Raw genomic sequence first — 18,604 nt, 5'->3', positions numbered from 1 at the left:
AGCTCTGCAAATGCTCCTTACCACTCCTAACTCCCTTTCTATGTACCCAGAAATAGGGTTCTACAGACAGCGGTGTTTATCGCACTTGACCAATGTGTACAAAACCAAATATTTGCCTTACAAAAGCACCTTGACACGGCCATTTGGGAGATATATATATACTGCAGCAGTTCGGAGCAGGCGTCACCAACTCCCTTTCCATGTGAATGCCCTCCGTGGTATAGCATTACACGCATTATCACGTGACCTATTTCATGGAATATGTCGCTATTTAGGAAAAGCGACAGACGACAGGTCAAAATTCTGATGATCAAGAACCCGACATATGGCCTGTATTCTACGACAGCTCACCATTCTGACAGCAAAACAGTTTTACTGTAATCGGATCCCCCAGCAAACACACGAATATATATCGGTGTATGTTCTGTGCCAGCTGGTCAAATTCTGTCTATTGCCGAAGCAGTCACTAGTCTTAATCACCACACACAATAAATACCCATTTTAGAGTAGGTCGAAATCCGTCTGAGTATTCTAGGCGGCCACTATGAACGGTCGTATCTAGATAACGTTGCATAATGTAATAGCACGTAACTCCCATCTGCGAGGGAATCTCTACTAAGTGCCCGGAGACCTCGGAGTAACCGGCCCAACCACCATCCAATGGAAGAACAACTACGGGAGCCCCTCCATTCTGCCAGACACTGAAACCTGCGGCGTCACTGGAACCATAAGCACCTTCTTCGTATGGTTCAAATGCCTACTTCGAGTAACATGCGCTGCATGCCTTCAACTCCACGCGGCACATTTGATCACACTGCATCATACCTAATCCTACTGGTGCGAAGCTCATCCCTACCGACACTTCCTTACGTCCACCCCATCCAATGCCAGCCGAGCGAACCAAAGTGCCAGCAGTGTGGGGGCACTCGTTTAATGAAAACATATTGTGGTCCTGCCTAATTGGTATTGACGTCATGGTCACCACCTTATGTACCGTCCCATCTCACCTGCGTCTACCTCCTTTGGAACTTTTGGTTACACCACCTCGTCACCTTTCATTAAACCTCGGCGAAGTTGCCCCAGCTTACTAAAACTAACTCGCTAATTTATTTTGGAGTCACTACTCACTCAAACTCACTCATTGCTAGAGCTGTACATCTGCGCTCACTGAAACTCACACTCATAGTGAGCGTAAGGCTCAGAATTCACTCAGACTGAAAAATAAAAATGAACTCAAAAATAAAATGGACTCAAAATTCAAAATGAACTCAGTATTCAAATGAACTCAAAACTCGCTCGGACTCAAAACTCAAAATGTACCTAATGCTCTGCATGGAGTCGATATCAAAATGTACACAAACTCAAAATGAACTGGAAACTCAAAATATAGTCTGAACTTCAAATGCACTCAGAAGTGAATATGGAGTGCACCTGGAAATTTACTAAGAACTCACTTGTACTAAAAAGGAAAAATATACGCGGAACCCGAAATGAACTCAAATTCAAAATATACTCAAACCAAAATGGACTCAAACTCTACGTACTCAAAACTTAAAAGGTACTCAGAACTCGGTACAGACTCGAACTCAAAATAGATGCAAAGCTCAAAATGTTCTCAGAACTTAAAATGGACTCAAACCTTAAACTTACCTCAACATTCAAATAAACTGAAAACGATTTCGGAACCTACTCTCGCCCAGCATTTACTGGGGCTCAGATGCGGCAGATTTCGTTAACATTCAGAGTTTTAAAATGCGCTCGCGGTAAAATTTATACAGGCACAGCTTCAAGAGCACAAACCCTTCCGTTCACTACGCCATCATACCGTAACTCCTGTGATGCCGGAAATAATTTTATCGGCAGATTTATTACAGCCATACCTGTTGGCCGTGACGTCTAACAGTGCTTGCAAGCAATTGTAGGTAAATATTGGATACCAAAATCTTGATACAGACTGCATATTTGTGTTCATGACAAAGGGGGTCCACTCTGATGGTGTGCTGCGGCCCTGGAAAGAAACAAACATGGACGGAGGGAACGGCCACTTACTGTTCAGTTCATTCACATCGATGCTATTTATCGTTAGGGCCCCGTGCATTATGGTTCTGCATCATAAAAAAACGCCCTGTGTCAAATCAAACTTTCCTCACCAATCTCTCAAGGACGAGTCGTTTATGGAGGAGGACGGGAAGAAAAATGTTTTATACAGATCATGTCAGCGCAAAACGCGCAAGATGAGGGTGGCGAAGGGAAATTCGTTAGGGGAAGGTAGCTTATGGAATCCTTCTTCATGGGATCTGATAAGCTACCTTCCCCATGTTGCCCCTAGTAACAACTGCTGGCTCGTGGTAGCTCCTGGAAACCCTGGCCCCTGCTAGGAGATGGTGACAACCTTGGAATTGCGCGGAAGGGTGAGGACTAGGCCAATTGCCAACTCGTCTTCTTCTTTGTCGTCTCTGAGTTTAAGCTATGAGTTTGCAAGCATTTCGCCTATAGTTGTCACTACTGCCTCTGCTCTTGTCGTCCCCTTGTTTTTGAAGGCGTCAGTGAAGACGACACCGTCTTCGCTATTTAGTAGCCTGTTGAGAGCTATGAAAGAATTCTTTACCCATAACAAAATAGCAGCAGGTCAAGTATTTAGGCTCAATAAGAGGTAGAAACTCAATGTGGTACATGCTACGCGACTACATCCAGCCACGAGGACCAGGTAGTGAAAAGCTTCTATTAAGATGTGGAATCGGCAATGGCTAAAGTAAAAACACAGTATACCGTAGTTATGGGGGACTTCAATGCTAAACTAGGCAAGTGTCAGGATGGAGACAAGGCAGTTGGAATGTATGGTCTCGGCTGTACACATAGCAGGGGAAACCTACTAGTAAAGTTCGCAGAATGGAATAACCTACGCATAATGGATACGTTCTTCTTCAAACGGGAGAGCCGAAAGTTGACGTGTAGGGGCCCGAAAGAGGAGAATAAAATGAAATAGACTTCATATTATGCGATAACTCTGGCTTCGTAAAGGATGTAGAAGTTCTCGGCAAAGTAAGGTGCAGTGACCATGGTAGGGTAAGATCTCGAATTAAGCTAGATTTAAGGAGGGACCGTAACAAGCTAGCACGAAAGAAGCCGAATAATGAGCTAACAGTAAGCCGTAAAAAAGGAGAGTTCAGGATCGCGCTGTAGATTCGATATTCAGCTCTTACCGAGAAAGCAGAGTTTACGACACAGGAACCAAGGGAAAATTTTACAGGCATTATCACGGAGTGTGCAGTAGAGGTCGGGGTGCGATGGCTAGACAGGATACTTGTAAACGTTTTCAGGAGACGAAAGATCTAATTAAGAAACGGCAAACCACGATAATCTCCACCCCAGATGACCGAATAGAACAAGCGGAGCTTTCGAAGTTATTCAATAAGTGCGAGACAGCTGACATACGTAAGTATATTGTGGAGAGGATCGAATACGATGTAAAGAACGGAAGTAGCCTGAAAGCAATGAAGAGGTGTCTTCGCGTGGGGATAAATCAGACGTATGCAACTAAAGACAAGCAAGGCAATGTCATCACAAACAGGGGTAAAATAGTCACAGTAGCCTAACAGTTCTATAGGGATCTTTACAGTAGCCGGGACATCCAGGATAATGCCGAAGGAGAATGTAGTTCAGAGGAGATAGACATCCCACCAATAACGACCGAAGAAGTAAGGAAGGCTTTGAAAGAAATTAAAGGGGGTAGAGCACCTGTGAGCATCAGATAAGAACAGAGCTTTTGAAGGATAGCGGAGAAATTCTACTAAAAAACCGGCAAACCTGTATACGCAATTCCTAATGACCGCAAGTGTACCGAAATCTTGAAAGAACGCGAACGTCATCCTAATCCATAAGAAAGGTGACATGAAGGACTTGAAAAATTCCAGTCCGATCAGCTCACTGTCAGTCGTCTCCAAGGTACTTACCAAGGTAATCGCTAACAGAATCTCTGCAACCCTAGATTTCAGCCAACCTAAATAACAAGCAGGGTTCCGTAAAGACTATTCAACAATAGACAATATTGACACGATAAATCAGGTGATAGAGAAGTCCTCTGAGTATACTGAACTTCAATATACATCCTTAAAAGATTATGACAAAGCCTTTGACTGAGTCAAAACCTCAGCAGTTATTCAGGCATTACGGAACCAGGGGGTAGATGAGCATTATCTAATACTAGATGATATCTACAATGGGTCCACAGCTACCATCATCCTCTATAAGGTGAGCAGTAAAATATCTATAAGGAAGGGTGTCAGACAAGGAGGCACCATCTACAGCATGTTTAAAAGAAGTATTCCGAACATTGGATTGGGAACAGCTGGGAGTAAGGGTGAAGGAGAATACCTCAGTAACCTCAGATTTGTGGATGAGGTTGCCTTGCTGAGTAACTCGGGGGACGAATTCCAAAGCATGCTTACCGCACTGGATAGAGTATAACTGTGGGTCTGAAATGTAATATACAGAAAACTAAAGTAACCATCAATAACCTCTGGAAAGCAATGCGGTTTGAGATAGTTGGCGAGGCAGCGGGAGTGGTAAGCTAATATATCTACTTATGGCAAGGTGTGACTCCGCATCCCAACATGAGGCAGAGATAATTAGAAAGATAAGAATGGGGTGGAGTGCATACGGCAGGCATTCTCAGATAAGGAATGGCAGCCTACCATTGTGGTTGATTGTGTGGTTTAACGCACCGACGCAACGCAGGCGATGAGGCGCGCCGTAGTGGAGGGCTCCGGGTTAATTTTGACCACCTGGGAATCTTTAAGGTGCACCGAAATCTCGTACACACGGGCGTTTGTGGTTTTAGCCTACATCAGAAAAGCGGCCGCCGCGGCCGAAAATTGAGCCCTCGACCTCGTGCTCAGCAACGCAACGCCTTAGCCACTGAGCCACCGCGGCGAGTAGCCTACCATTGTCTCTGAAAAGAAAGTGTACGGCAGATGCATTTTACCAGTACTTATCTATGGGGCAGAAATTTGGAGGCTCACTAAGAGGGTTCAACCTAAATTGAGGACGACTCACTGGGCAATGGAGCTGAAGATGATAGGTGTAATATAAGGGACAAGAACAGAGCGGAGTGGGTCAGGGAACAAACGCGTGTTAAGGACATCTTAGTAGAAATTAAGAAGAAGAGATGGACGTGACCAGGGCATGTAATGCGAAGGCAAGATAACCGTTGCTCAACAAGGGTAGCACGGTAGATCCCTAGACAAGGCAAGCATTGCAGGGGGCGGCCGAAAGTTCGATTGGCAGATAAGATCAAGAAGTTTGCGGGGATAAATTGGTTGCAATTACCACAGGACCAGGGTAACTGGAGAATAAATGGGAGAGGACTTTGCCCTGCATTGGCGTGGATAGGCCACTGGTGATGATGATGATGACGACAACGACGTTGATGATGATGATGAGAGCATAAGCCCTAACCTCGCGCCCGCCGCCATGGTGAGTCGGGTTTATGCTCTTTGGGAGATTCCGGGGACTTGATTTCGTCTAGGCATTGGTCCGCAAGCTGTCCTTGATCAGTCAGCTCTGTCATGCTACAGCCGATTCGTCACGGTCGCCGATTCGTCAAGGACACGGTAACCAGCCTTAGTGTGACTAAGCTTCTGTTTTTGGCTGAAGACGTGACCATCAACCCGTTCGTCCGCTGAAAGCTTGTCCGTCCGCGCACTCATAGGAACTTCCATGGCTTGTTTAACTGCCTTGCGTATATTTATTTATTTATTTATTCGTAATACCCTCAGGGCCAATGACATAATAGAGGGGAGTGCTTGCATTCATAAGTATAATGAAAAAAGCAGCGCGAGAAATACATATAAAACAAACATCTTATACAAAGTTAGACAAAACAAAAAGACACGCAGCAAGCAACCATAACTGCACACAAGCATAAATTACACAATGTTGACTAAGGCATTTTTAAAAAGCGTGTGATTTAAAATGGTAGCTGGTTCTCGTCTTCCGTGTTCATCACGAGGTAAGGTGTGGCGTACGTTTTTCTCGACCCCCGAAAGGCTTGGACCAGCCCCAGAGTATCGTTCTGCTTCAATTCTCCCCACCTGTAAGCCACCCGTCAAAGCATGGGGAGAATCTATAGTGCGGAGGGCTTAAGCTTGCGCACGCACGTAGTGGTCTTATGGTCTGCCTGGATGGGGAGCCCCAGAATCTTAACGCTGGGTCTGGGAACGATTTTGTCGCCCTCTAGGACCACCTTCGAGTAGTCCTTGTGTCTTAGGCGCCCGAAGGCAGACAACCACCAAGTGACAACCACCAATGGTGGGGGCGGACAACCCCCAGAGGTTGAGGTGATCATCGCAGTCTAAACTTCTTCCCATATTTATCAACCACATCTGCACCTGCTGGTATCGTGTCGAATCCATCCTTCGAGCCAGCCTATGTCGTACAGAGCGAAATGTCGTCGGCGTAAAGGGCGTGCTATAAACCATCGACTACCCCGAGCACCTTGGTGCTCAGAGTGCCCTATTAAAGAGAATAGGCGACAGGAGGGATCCCTCTGCACTCCCTTTTACTTCCCAACACTACAAGTGGAGATACCTCTTACCCCACATTGATTCGAGTACTGCGGCCATTCAGAAAATTGCACACGTTATTCTGCGCCCGCTTCCTACCCCCTGTGGTCTGAAGGTTCTCTAGGATGGCAGCGTTGGACACGTTGTCAACTGCTGCCTTGATGTCCAGCGATAAGACGGCTTTACGCGACTGCTTTGTGGCTTGTTTCATGACCTCTTCCTTCAGTTGCAGTGGGCTTAAGTCCTGCATGCTTAACTGCCTCTGAAACCCGAACACAGAGTTTGGCATCTAAATCAGTGCTGCCCAGATGCTTTTTCTGCCTATTCAAGACCCTTCTTTCCATAACCTTGCCAGGCAGGACGGGGGAGATACGCCGCAAATATCTATGTGTGGTGACTTCCTTTGGAATGAACATGACCTCCGCGTCCTTCCAGATGCTTGGCAACACGCCGCTTTCCCAGGCAGTGTTCACGTTCCCGAGGAGCTTTTTTCCGGCTTTGTCACTCAAGCTGTGGAGAAGTCTGTACGTAATAGTGTCCGGCCCTGGGAAACTGCATCTATTACTTTCAGAAATGGCCGCTCATAATTCAGAGTCGAAAAGAGGCCTGTTTAAGACCCCATTTAGGGTGCCTCTTTATGGTACCGGTTGCTCCACACTCTTCTCTGGATTCAGGTACCTGTCTTTGCGGTGTTCCGGGAGTTTCTTCGCAAATACATGATAGCTGTTTATTTGGCTAACCAAGTTTGGGTTTGTCGTGCTCTTGCTGGCCAGTGTACCTATGAGACGGCGGATCAATGGCCAAGTCTTACTGGTAGAGAGCTTTCCCCACAGACCGTAACAGAGGCTGAGCCAACTGTGTTTACACAGCTTGGCGGCGTATTCAGCTGCTTTCCTGCTAATTTTATGAATGTTCTTCCACAATTTCTTATGTCGCTGCCCTTTCCACCGCTTCGTAAGGCTGTGTCTGGGTTGTGGGAGCTACTGCTGTAGCTAGCACTTATGCGTCAGCCGCACGTCGATGCACGGAGTCTGGTGCATCGTGGCTATCTTCTGCGTACGCTGGTCGCCAGCGCCAGCTGCTTCTTTACCAATTCTCGTATGGCCAGCACTCCACCTCCTCTTCTGACGGTCTTCCTGCACTTTTATTTGCCTGTCTCAGTTCGTGATCCCTGTCGTCTTTATCCTCGCCTAAGAAGCCGGTCCTTTGGTCGTGATACGTAGGACGTGAATTGTCCCAACTACGAATGGTACATCTGGTGTTGTGTCTCCTTTGGTGCGTCTGCCTTTGCGGGTAGGAGTGCATGGTTCGTTGATTAGGACGAGGTCAAATTGTTCAATAAGGTTAGGCAATGCTCTTCCCCTCTTGGGGCAAATCCTGTACCCCACCACGTCCGAGGAGCGTTAAATTCCCACGGGATAAGCAATGGTCGAGAGTGCTCGTTCGTCGCGCGCCTTGAGTTGTACCGGTGATATCTAGACCATCTTTAATTCGTCGGCGATACGCGTCCAGCACAAAGACGTTCTCTGCGCTTCGGGTACTTCTGCTTTGTATCCCAATAAAAGAGTGCTCACAGCTGTTCTGGGCAGTGAAGTGTTCGCTAGCTGCGATGCTGTTGCGCACTAAGCAGTTGGTGCTTCCCTAAATAGTATCTCTCTTGGTAAGAAACCCAGGGAGTCTGGGTATTTTGTTTATCTCTTGCAGAGCTATTACATCTGGCTTTTACTCAAGAGTTCACGTAGTGCAGCAGCTCTCCCTAATTTTCTACCATGCCATGGCAGTTCCACTGAAGAACTACGATGACTTCCACTTTCCTTAGTTCGACGCACCATCTTGGTTCTGACTGTGATTCCCTGCTGTGTGGCACTCTTTCGCACTTGTCTTCACGTACGTTACCCCTTTCCTGGTTTTGTGAACATGTAAGGGTTAACTACCGTTCTCCTCCACATGTCCACCTTTGCTACCCGCCAGCATAATTGCGTCATTTCCTCGATCAGCTGCGATTCCTGGCTTGTGAGCTGCAATATTATATCAGATTTCCTGCATAGGCCGAAGTCAGTTATTCTTGTTTAGGCGTAGGTGTAGTCCCATAGTATTGCTTTGGCGATACGGGCTGGGTGTTTCTTTTGTCGAACTTGCGCTTCATGTCATTTTCGCTTTCGCGTCTGTGCTCTGCAGCCTGCTCACTGGCTAACAGAGAACTCATCAACTGGTTTTGTTGCTCTCTTTTCTTCATCTATTTCGCTATCAGTGACTTAACTGGAGCGCATTCTTGATAGCATTCTTTACTTTCCTGCCCTAACGGGGGATACTCGCTGTGCTTGGCGAGGGAGATCGACCTTCCCAGCCCACCCGTTTTGGGGGTGTTGTTCACTGGTAAGGGGTACCGGGACATGGATCTCGAACTCAACGCCCGCCGGCCTTTGCGGCTGATGCCCGACGATGTGGAGGCTTCTCTGCCCGCTGGTAACGGGTCCTGGGACTGAATTCCCTGCGTAGTTGAAACCTTTTGCGGTCCCGTGCTTCTTAGAAATTCTGCCAATCTCATGTTCCTGGTCTGGATGTCCCGTTCCTGGAAGTGGACCTGGAACCCTAATGGCTTTCTCTTCTCTGTAAGATGGCACTGGTGTGGTCTTGTCTTCCGCACTGTGGATCCAGGACGGCTCTCGAAGTCCGCTCTTCCAATCGGTGCATCAGGGAATCTCGTCGCCTCAGCACGAGCAGCACCCTGAAGCGTTTCGGGCAGCCCTTGCCAGCTGTCAGGTGGGCAACTTCACCGAGGGTGCAGTGCGCTGGACAGGTGTGTCTAGCGAGAGGATCCTGTAGGCCGTGGCGGTGGCAAGCTTATACTTTAGGCTGGGGACATGCTGGGGACAAGCCCTGTGTCTAATTTCATGGCAGACGTGGCAGACAGAAAGCGTCTTTTTTGTACAGCGGGAACGAGTATTTGGCGCCCAAAATGGTTAAGTATTATGAAACTTTGCCTCCATCAAATGTGATTACGACCATGTTAGATTGACCCAATCTTCTGCATGCGTAGATGTCCTGCTTGGATTGATCAATACCAGTATTTTGCAAGAGTAAATCCTCGGAGAAATGTAGCAGCACTCCTGGGATAATCCCTTTGACCGAGTCATAAGGAGCAAGGCAATAGACTTGAATGGGTGGCTTACGTTGTCAAACCAATTTCTTTCCTTTGGATGAGAGCCTTTGCTGCGTTCTTGAACGGAGCGCTGACTTTTGCAGTGTTCGCTGTGGCGTGAAAGCGGACATATAGGTTGGCCTGCCACCAACTGTAATTGACGGAGTTGAGTAAGGCAATCAAAATTTCTGCCCCGTCAACATTTGCAATTTTTAGGCCACCTCGGTGGCGTAAAACGAGCTTATAATGCTTCCTTAGACGAGGACTTGGCTTGGGTGCGGATCTTCGTAGAGGGCCGTGCGATGGCGCTGTAGTGGAGGTCGTCACGCGTTCCTCGTTCGCTGTTTTCCACTGGCGTCATCGGTGGGCCCTGTTGATGAAGTCGAACCACTTTAAATCCGCGTGGTAGTCTGATGTACCCGTAAAATGATCTCCCTCACTTGAGTCTTCGGCCTTCATATTATGTTCAGGTTCATTTGCATTCCGGCTCAGTGATTCCGCAGCGTGGTCCCCAGCAGCGACGGTCAAGTCTGATATTCGGAGCGCTCGAGCTGCTCATACAGCGCTCGAGGTCGGCTTAGGTCACCCGCTCAAGAACATAGTCCGATATTTGCTGAAACAATGACTCACATATGCACAATGGTTAGTTGCTACATGTAGTGGTCTTGAAGTATGTCCCAGAGCCGAATTACAGCAGAGCTAAATGAAAATCTGCCGAGCCCATGCAGTGTGTTCGTTGGCTGCGTCTTTTTTCTTCATTTTCATTCATGGATATGCATTTGGTTCTTTAAGGTGTAGCTTTCGCACGACGCGTGATGGTAGGGCCATCACACGGCCTCACCAACAGGGCCGTGGCACGTCCTCCATTTCCACAAAAATACAGATATCGCGGAAGTTCAACCTGTTCTCGTTATGATATCGTAAATGGAGATAGTTGATCAAACGAAACTGTGAAAAAGTAAATAAAGAGAAAGATATAAACAAACTACGAAAAACTGCGAGCCGTGTAACGCGGGAATCATGAATAGTCACAGAATCGGTTAAAATTCAACGTAATGTGCCGCAAGGGCATGTGAGGTATTGAATTGAAGGTCTCGAATAGGGACATCAAGTGGCACAAAGAAAAATAATGATTCGTAGTCGTACCCATGAAATAATTATGGTGCGTCATAAATAGGGTTGCAATTCGTTTAGATGACTTTTAGGCGTGTGAGCTGCCAAATTAAAGGATTTATTATGGAAGTAACGTTGGACAAAAAAAATACATCCGATTCGTAACCGTTACATAGTCACCGTGAGTCATACAATGAAATAAATTGATTGGGATGCCGCTAAGGTTTGTGGAGTAAAAAATTGAACATGTCAGCGATGGTATTCACGTGGTACAAATTAAAATTTGCTTTCTGGATATACTCATGACACCATTAGGTTGAGTCAGTTAGGGTTAACATGCAAAGTGATGGGCTGCAAGGGTGTGTGGGGTGTGAAATTGAAGGTCTAAATGAGGGAAATTACGTAAGACAACCAGTCATAATCATGACATCGTCACGTTGAGTCATCTAGTGGGTGAAAAAAAAGGGATGCTTCCTCGGGGTATGGAATATAAAATTAAAAGACTTGATGCGGGGGTCACTTGGGAAAAATAAAAGAAGCTTTATCGTTACCCTCATGAGATAGTCACTGTAAGTCATAAATTAGGTTAAATGTCACCACAGTTTGTGGGGTATAAAATTATGGGTTCTGATGAATCAAATTATGTGGGGCCGGTAAAAAAAGCATCGCGCAGATCACTACTACTCAGGAGTATATAAACTGCTGAAATTATTCGAATGTGCTTGAATGGTAGCACAAAAGAATTGTGGTGTCAAGGGGACCGGTTTAATGCCACCAAAAATTATACCCGCATCGTAAGCTCTATATGTGAACTAACTTCGTAAGTAAATATTCGCCGTTGTGTCGTACGCTCATGGTGCCTGTACGCTCATGGTGCCTATTTGTTTAGGCAGCACTCAAATAGGCATGGTGCCTATTTGACCATTTGACCCTTTGACCTAGGCACCATGCCGAATAGGCAGGGTGCCTATTTGACAGCGTACGCTCATGGAGCGTACGCTGTCGTACACTCATGGTGCCTATTTGTTTCCATGTCGGGATTCATGGCAAAAGCAAACACAGGCTACTTAGTAATGGCGAGCACAGCTTCGAAATTTTACGGAAATTTTTATGAACCCCTCACTTGGTGCTTGAGAGGGATCAATTGCGCCTGCGGCATGTGACCAGACCATCTTTAAAACGTGGATTGGTTGAAGTTGAAGTTTATTATGGAGGAGTACATACAGGAGCAAAATGGGGCCGCCAAAGGCTACAAGTGAGCTTGTGCGGGGTCGGCCAGCAGCAATGGCCTTCACTCTTGAAAAAACACTCATTTACAGCGGTAACTGAATAGGAAGATAAAAAAGACAAGCAAACAAAAAAAAACAAAAAAGAGAAGAAGAGAAGAAGAAAGTAAGAGAAAAGGAGAGAAGACGAAAAATTCAAGGACGGAAACAAAAAAGGATAGCAAACAACAACCGACAAACATAAGAGACTAAGATAAACAGGCAAACAAAGATACAATAAATCAACATCGGTTTCAGCCACATCGGTAGCATTTCCCTCATCACAAGAAAACAATTTGAGAACAAAGAAATAGCTACCAATCACCGCATACACATACATACTTCCGCAAATTTCTAATGCCAGCATAGCATCACGCAAGTGTTTCCGCGTTGTTGGAGAGAACAGTTCATCAGGCAATTTGTTGAAGATTGAAGGAACATAATATGGCCATGCAACCATTCCGTAATGGGTACGCACCCTTGGCGTCATATGTCGGGGTATGTGCCGCAAAGGTATAGGTTTAACATTGGGAGTTCGGTAATCCGTACACCAGAAATATTTTAGCACGACAATTTCCTAAACAATGCCCACAGAAAAGCCCGTATAGCAACCAAAACAACGCTGGTGAAAAGCGAATTCGGCAAGCTAGTTATGGAGTTCAGGGAAACTTTTAAACGTCGAGAAGGGTCAAGATGCCCAGCCACCTACTTCTCACTCTGAAGCGCTCATATAACTTGTATTCTTTGTTGCTCACTCTAAAACGCTTATATGACTCATTTGTTTTTGTTATTTTGCTATCAACCAGCTAATTTATTTTTACTATCAATCAGCAGCTGTTTTACTATCAATCAGCCTGCACTATATATTCGCGTTTCCGGAACACTATTCCCTGTTGCCAATTGCGCATCGTCCTGTGTCTGTATTCTGTGTCAGTTTTCTTCCCCAACAATTTGACACCATGAATGAAGAAACACTTTAAACATGCACGTCATGACGTGTGTTTCAGTGCTCCCAGTGTCGGTTGCGCAAATTAATAACTGACTGTAACATGAAAGACGCCTGATTTTCTCACTTAGATTCCGCATGCAGGCGAAGATTGTGTCGTTGATTTTACTTTGTGAACCAAAGGGCCGAAAGGTTTTCTGGCGCCTGTTAATACTTTCTTCCAGAACTGCGTAAACTATTTAATCGTTCACTGCATCGAATATTTACAAGCTGTGGCATAAAATCACCACTTTAAAAAGGAAGCGTGCGGCTTTGCCCACGACAAGTGGTGTTGTGTTTCTTCTCCATTTTTGTGGGGGTATGTGTCGAAAGTGTGACTTTAGGAAGAAATACATAAATTGAGCAAACGCTCTCTTGTTTTTATACTTTTTATTGCTGTTGTACTTTCTATTCATGCGGCCATGTCACCCTAATCAGGTAACCCCCTGCCGCATCCTAACCTGGTACGGATAAGGACATCCAATTGATTGTTAATGTTCATAAAAAAACATCCTGGGGCAAATACCACACAGCACCAACCGTGCAATATTCCTCATCCTCACGACAATGCCTAATGGTCCACGGTAAGAAAATTACTTGTTATTATACCGCAAATTGAAATTATTAGTGAAAAAAGACAATAAAAGTATTCAGACGACAAACAATCCTCGCGAAGTATGCTAAAATAGCCTAAAAGTATGCAATATTGCTGTTCATAGCACGTCTTGCACGAAAAAACTTCGGAGAGAGAGGAGCGGCGTGCGAGTGCGTCTGTATTAGTGGTCAAATTAGCAAAATCCTTTGCGTATTAGCTCGATAGGGCTGATTTTTTTAAAATTAGCACTAGAATATCCACCAGGTGGGAATAAATTAAGTGAACGAAAGCTTTGCTTGCAGTTATGTACAGCCTATTTATTTTTGTAATGGTTGTAAGGTTTAGAGGGAAGGTAAATAACGCCCGGTAAATGTCTTTTGAGTTGTTCTAGGTGCTGCCCAGAGCCGTCCAATACCTTCTCCGGCACGTGGCTTCTTTCACGCTCCGAGAAAACGCGCCGCTGATGCTAAAGCTGCATCTGATGATAATCATGAAGGGTGGTGGTGGTTGACAAAGACATGGTTGCTAAGAGTCTAGTCTCACACACTTGGTATTATTCAACTCCGAACAATATTTCTTGCGTAGGATTGCAGCATTTAAAACGGCTAAGGCCTTCCACTCTTATTCAGTTCTACGCATAATATTGCGTGGGCTTGGCAACAACTTACAAATGTTACCGTCACGTTTTTGAGTCCGAATATAGTGTTTTTGTCATCTGAGATACATTGGTGTAGCTCTTGTTTTTTCCTCATCCTCATCATCATCATCACCACCACCACCACCATCACCATCATCGCCCCCACTCAGGTCCACTGCAGTGTGAAGGCCTCTCCCATTGACCACCAACTGCTTTGTTCTGTGCTGGTGCGATCTAGTTTCCTTCCAACTTTCCTTATTCGTCCCTCCAACAGATTACTGGACTTCTTTCCTTCTAGTTCAATCTCTTGAATGGTCCACCGGTTGCCGGTTCGCCTCACTACAAGGCCAGCCGAAGTCAATTCCTTTTTCTTTATTTCACCTATGATATCTTCTACTGTAGTTTCTTCTCTGATCCAGGTAGCTCGTTTCCCGTCCATGAGTGTTACCATTAACATTATTAGTTCCATGTCCAGTTGAGCCGACCCAAGTTTGCTTTCTAGTTGTTTAGCAAGGTGCTACGTTTCAGCTCCATACGTCATAACGGGCAGTACTCATTGGTTTTATATTTTTCTTTAGGGGGACAAAGGTTGCTTACTTTTCATTATTTTGGAGGGCTCGCCGAGTTCTCCCCAGCCCACACCTATTCTGTGCGGGATTTTTTTTCGTGGTCGGGGTCTGCAGTAACCATCTGTCCAAGGTAGCTGTATTCTTTTACTTCTTCAAGCGTTTCATTTCGTAAGCTGAAGAGCACGTTTTTTGTATACCTATTTCGCATTACTTTGAATTTATTGATATTTTGTTTCAGCCCCACGGCGCTCCTTGGTGGCTGTAGTTTCTCAAGCATTGTTTGCAAGGGTTCTGCTGCCTCACTCAGCAAAACTATGTCTTCCGCGAGCGTGAAATGACTCAAGTATTCTCCATTTTGCCTCATGCTATGTTTCCCAGTCAAGCTTTCTAAACGCCCCCTCCCGACATGCTGTAAATAGTTTTGGCGAGATGGAATCTCCCTGTCTTACTAGCTCCCAGATGGAGAATTGATCGCTTTGCTTTTGGAGCAAAGCTCTTGCTCCAAAGTTCCTGCTTGTAGAGAATACGTCTTGATTGTGGAGCGAAGCTCTTGCATCTCCATAAAAAAGTTCTTGTATTACCTGATCGTAATTGGAATCAGTGAATTTAGAAAGATGTCAACATAACACAAAATTGGGTTCAAATTACGTTAAATACCCTGTGACCATTACCAATGCTAACTGTTCGTGTTCCGCCGTAGTGGCACACTTGTTCATGTGGCATTGTGCTTAGCGAAACCAGGCGGGTTTCCGCACACGCGGGGTAGTGGCGGGTTTTTCTGGTGGAGGCAAAAAGCAAAAACACCAGTACATTGACGTATCAGTGCCCGTAAGCGATACCGATTTATCCGAAGATTTTTATATCCTTCCACTACGTAGCGCCTGATAGCCACTGACGAATTCAGCCCATTAAAACCCGAAATTTTCATTTTATATACCTATTTGACATATCTAGCAAAACTGAATTTTGTATATGCAAGCGCTGATATGCAAACATGGGTAATTCCAGAACGGAATATCTAAAGCTGCCATAGTTTGCGAGATTACTATTCGCTCCCCTGCGGTGCGTAGATGACGTTTGGTGTGCGTTTCTCAACTGGTATCTCAAACCGGATATGGGGTAAACACTTAGAAGATTCTCATCTGTCGCAAACACATTACTTCGCTGCCTTCGCTACAAACAAAGAAGTAAAAAAACTTCAGAAAATCTTGCAATGACGCGCAAGACTTAAATGAGAAAGCTGTTGTAGGTGCGCATTGCCGAAACAGTTTCAGCATCATTGTTTATTTTCAAAGTTGCGGGGGTAGAAATTGTCGTCATATGCATCAAAGAAATCGTCGTATAGTTCGTGGCGTGTGGTGCTGGCAAATTCATCGTCAGCATTGTGGACTTCCACCAGCATTTCGTAATCGACTCAAGGGCGCGGTGGTGGGATCTGCAAGTCTGTTCGGGAAGGATTGGAACATTCGAAGGCAAGGGTCCAATTATCCAGAATAGTTTCTAGAGAATGTGGCTGCGGTGACCTCTCCAGAGCAGGCTGTCTTTTGAGCTGTTGCATTAGCGCTAGAAGATTTTTTTACCGCATGGAGCGTGCGCTAGAAGACTTTTTACTGCATGGAGCGCTTGAGGACGACGTTGGCATTTTGTTTTGTTTTCTCGAGCTACTCCGCGTGTTGAAGAAGTTCGGCACTAGCTAGGAGGCAGGCGCTCACGAGCACTCCGTCTTTTTTGTTCTTTTTCCCTAATTGCCCCCTGACGGTACATAAAATAGCTCCGCTGATAAAACGAGACGAAGCATCACAACGTCAGTAGTGTGGGCCATAAAACATTTTTTTTTATCGACATATATTTCACAATTCCGCAGCTGATGCATATCTGGTCCAATGCAGCAATGTGAATTACTTTTATGCAATGCAGCAGAAAGACATTTGGGTTTTGAAAATTAGCCTCGACTATAGCGCACAACAGTAGCGGCACCCCGGCGCCTGCACGGGCCACACAGAGTCGAATGCATGATAAAGGCAGCCATTCATAGGCCTGAATGACGTCTTATGAACTGCAAAATATATGAACCCACATTTCCTAAGGAGCTTCTTGGGAACGCTCGTTTGTAGACGGATAGTGAGTGCTGCAATGTGTTGAACAAAATATGCTTTCAAGATGGCGTGCGAACAATTGAGAAGCGCAATTGTACCTATGGGGCACTGAAAAAGACTTCTTTGCTTAACTAGTCATTATTCAGTGCGATGATTTTTGATGTTTGCATCTGATCCACCTTCCATCACCGAGAAAAACATTTTGATAGCATACAGGCCCCATGGGCATCACTTTAGGTTTTACTCAATATATGACTCCCTAGACTACAGCACTGTGATAAGAAGTAGGCATTTCTTTATTTACTCCACGCGTTATTCCTCATCGAAAACCCTTAACGTGATACCGAACAAGCCCTAGTGGCATCACTTTGAATTTTCAATCTATTCATGACTGAACACGACTATCTCAAAACTACACCCAGCAAGCATGTTTATATTTGTACCATGTTAATCATTTCAACGAAGCCTTTATATTATACCGCGAATGCCGTAGCATGGTCATTTGAAATTTTATTCAAACCTTACTAACCATGACTCTCATTACAGTAACCAGGGCGCACTATTTATACATCCCATGTGTTTCACTTTATTGAAACCTGTGATTTGATACCACACATGCTTCAACAACCTCAACCTGAATTTTGACCCAATCTATGACTCATCAGGACGATGTAAAGATTACAGCCATTAGGTCTTTTTTTATTAGTCCCACGCGATTCCCCTCATAAAGACCGTAAATTCAATACCTTACACGCCCTAGCTGAATCACTTCGAATATAAAGCAAGTATAATACTCGCCATGACTATCTTTTGACTATAACAAGGAAGCATTTTTCGATTCATCCGACGTGATTCCCCTTATCGATACCATTATTTGATACCGAACACATCCTAGCGGCATAACTTTGAATGTTAACCCGATCAACGACTAACCATGGTTATCTACTGATATATCCATACCGGATTTCTATCCCATGTGATGATGATGGTTGGTGGTGAGAGGCGCAAGGCCAACAAAGGCAAAGAGCGCCAGAGAAGAAGTTACTGAATTTTTATAGGACCGTAAATACTAAAACTTGTGAGTAAAAGAGACGATAAACTGAAGACAATGCAGATAACTGGTGTATAGGTCGAGGAGGATTACACGTGATATAACAAGAGCTGCAGAAACTTTAACTCAGCTAAAATCTAAGAACGCGTTGACCACAAAACATTGGTTCGTCGGCTAAAAAGTACGATGGGTGCAGTGAAAAGTACCGTCTGTATAATTCAGGGAAATGTTTGTGTCGTATTGTGTCAAGTGCCTTGCATGTGATTAGTATGTGGACTACGGAGAGGTTCGTTCCACACTTGCTACACATAAGTTGCGAGGATCCAGTGAGCAAATGGGAGTGCGTTACATGTGTGTGGCCTATCCGCGGACTAGCCAGGACGATTTCAGTGTATCTTTGGTGTGAGTCAGGCATTTAGCGTCCCAGCTGTGGTTTTATTACGTGTAGTTTGTTATCCGTTTGTTGACATCAATGTAGTTACAATGTGTTACGAAGCTGTTGTCTGATGTGTGTCTTTAGGTAGGTGTAAGGTACTGTTGTTATGACAACTGTGGTCATGAGAGCAGCAGAACCAGCCATTTGATCAG

The sequence above is a fragment of the Haemaphysalis longicornis genome, unplaced genomic scaffold (genome assembly GCF_048455015.1).
Source record: "Haemaphysalis longicornis isolate Haplotype H1 unplaced genomic scaffold, Haemaphysalis longicornis Haplotype H1 scaffold_14, whole genome shotgun sequence".
Lineage (NCBI taxonomy): Eukaryota > Metazoa > Arthropoda > Arachnida > Ixodida > Ixodidae > Haemaphysalis > Haemaphysalis longicornis.
Note: the sequence above shows the minus strand (reverse complement) of the source record.